At 56.2% G+C, this 2,092-nt stretch overlaps 2 non-coding genes across 2 annotated transcripts in view; both read left to right on the forward strand.

Moving 5' to 3' along the window:
- The first annotated feature begins 1,532 nt into the window (after nt 1-1,532).
- Nucleotides 1,533-1,687, forward strand: LOC124569427. Its single transcript, XR_006971221.1, has one exon. It is a non-coding gene; the product is annotated as a 5.8S ribosomal RNA (ribosomal RNA).
- Nucleotides 1,688-1,875: 188 nt separating this feature from the next.
- LOC124569428 overlaps nt 1,876-2,092 on the forward strand; it is a 4,222-nt gene continuing 4,005 nt past the window's right edge. Inside the window, exon 1 of the ribosomal RNA XR_006971222.1 lies at nt 1,876-2,092. This exon is cut by the window's right edge and continues 4,005 nt beyond it. This is a non-coding gene — a ribosomal RNA (large subunit ribosomal RNA).

Genomic DNA, 2,092 nt, shown 5'->3' on the forward strand with positions numbered 1-2,092 from the left:
GCGAGCTGAAGGCGTGCGACGCGCCTCGTGCGTGCTCGTGCGTCCCGAGGCGGACCCCGTTGCAATCCTACCAGGGTGCTCTTGAGTGAGTGTCTCGGTGGGCCGGCACGTTTACTTTGAACAAATTAGAGTGCTTAAAGCAGGCAAGCCCGCCTGAATACTGTGTGCATGGAATAATGGAATAGGACCTCGGTTCTATTTTGTTGGTTTTCGGAACCCGAGGTAATGATTAATAGGGACAGGCGGGGGCATTCGTATTGCGACGTTAGAGGTGAAATTCTTGGATCGTCGCAAGACGAACAGAAGCGAAAGCATTTGCCAAGTATGTTTTCATTAATCAAGAACGAAAGTTAGAGGTTCGAAGGCGATCAGATACCGCCCTAGTTCTAACCATAAACGATGCCAGCCAGCGATCCGCCGCAGTTCCTCCGATGACTCGGCGGGCAGCCTCCGGGAAACCAAAGCTTTTGGGTTCCGGGGGAAGTATGGTTGCAAAGCTGAAACTTAAAGGAATTGACGGAAGGGCACCACCAGGAGTGGAGCCTGCGGCTTAATTTGACTCAACACGGGAAACCTCACCAGGCCCGGACACCGGAAGGATTGACAGATTGATAGCTCTTTCTTGATTCGGTGGGTGGTGGTGCATGGCCGTTCTTAGTTGGTGGAGCGATTTGTCTGGTTAATTCCGATAACGAACGAGACTCTAGCCTGCTAACTAGTCGCGTGACATCCTTCGTGCTGTCAGCGATTACTTTTCTTCTTAGAGGGACAGGCGGCTTCTAGCCGCACGAGATTGAGCAATAACAGGTCTGTGATGCCCTTAGATGTTCTGGGCCGCACGCGCGCTACACTGAAGGAATCAGCGTGTCTTCCTAGGCCGAAAGGTCGGGGTAACCCGCTGAACCTCCTTCGTGCTAGGGATTGGGGCTTGCAATTGTTCCCCATGAACGAGGAATTCCCAGTAAGCGCGAGTCATAAGCTCGCGTTGATTACGTCCCTGCCCTTTGTACACACCGCCCGTCGCTACTACCGATTGAATGATTTAGTGAGGTCTTCGGACTGGTACGCGGCATTGACTCTGTCGTTGCCGATGCTACCGGAAAGATGACCAAACTTGATCATTTAGAGGAAGTAAAAGTCGTAACAAGGTTTCCGTAGGTGAACCTGCGGAAGGATCATTACCGACTAGACTGCATGTCTTTCGATGTGCGTGTCGTGTCGCGCAACACGCTACCTGTACGGCTCGCAGTAGCCGTGCGCCGCGTGCGGAACCACGCGTGCTTCTCAAAACTAACGCCAATGTTGTGTGGTACGAGCGCTGAAGCGCTGGAGCGGCTGGCCTGCGGCACCTGGCGCCTGGCGCCGGTTTTGAATGACTTTCGCCCGACTGCCTGTCCGCTCCGGTGTGGAGCCGTACGACGCCCATCGGCCGTGAGGCCGTTGGACACAGAACGCTTGAACAGGGGCCGCCACACGCCTACGTCCCGCCTATGCAACTGTCTTGAAAGAGACAGTGTAAACTAAGAAAAGATCACCCAGGACGGTGGATCACTCGGCTCGTGGGTCGATGAAGAACGCAGCAAATTGCGCGTCGACATGTGAACTGCAGGACACATGAACATCGACGTTTCGAACGCACATTGCGGTCCATGGATTCCGTTCCCGGGCCACGTCTGGCTGAGGGTCGGCTACGTATACTGAAGCGCGCGGCGTTTGCCCCGCTTCGCAGACCTGGGAGCGTCGCGGCCGCCTGTGGGGCCGGCCGCGCCTCCTTAAACGTGCGATGCGCGCCCGTCGCCTGGCGGTTCGCATACCGGTACTTACTCGGTAGCGTGCACAGCCGGCTGGCGGTGTGGCGTGCGACACCTCGTACAACGACCTCAGAGCAGGCGAGACTACCCGCTGAATTTAAGCATATTACTAAGCGGAGGAAAAGAAACTAACAAGGATTCCCCCAGTAGCGGCGAGCGAACAGGGAAGAGTCCAGCACCGAACCCCGCAGGCTGCCGCCTGTCGTGGCATGTGGTGTTTGGGAGGGTCCACTACCCCGACGCCTCGCGCCGAGCCCAAGTCCAACTTGAATGAGGCCACG

This window comes from Schistocerca americana, unplaced genomic scaffold (assembly GCF_021461395.2).
Source record: "Schistocerca americana isolate TAMUIC-IGC-003095 unplaced genomic scaffold, iqSchAmer2.1 HiC_scaffold_1493, whole genome shotgun sequence".
NCBI classification, from domain to species: domain Eukaryota; kingdom Metazoa; phylum Arthropoda; class Insecta; order Orthoptera; family Acrididae; genus Schistocerca; species Schistocerca americana.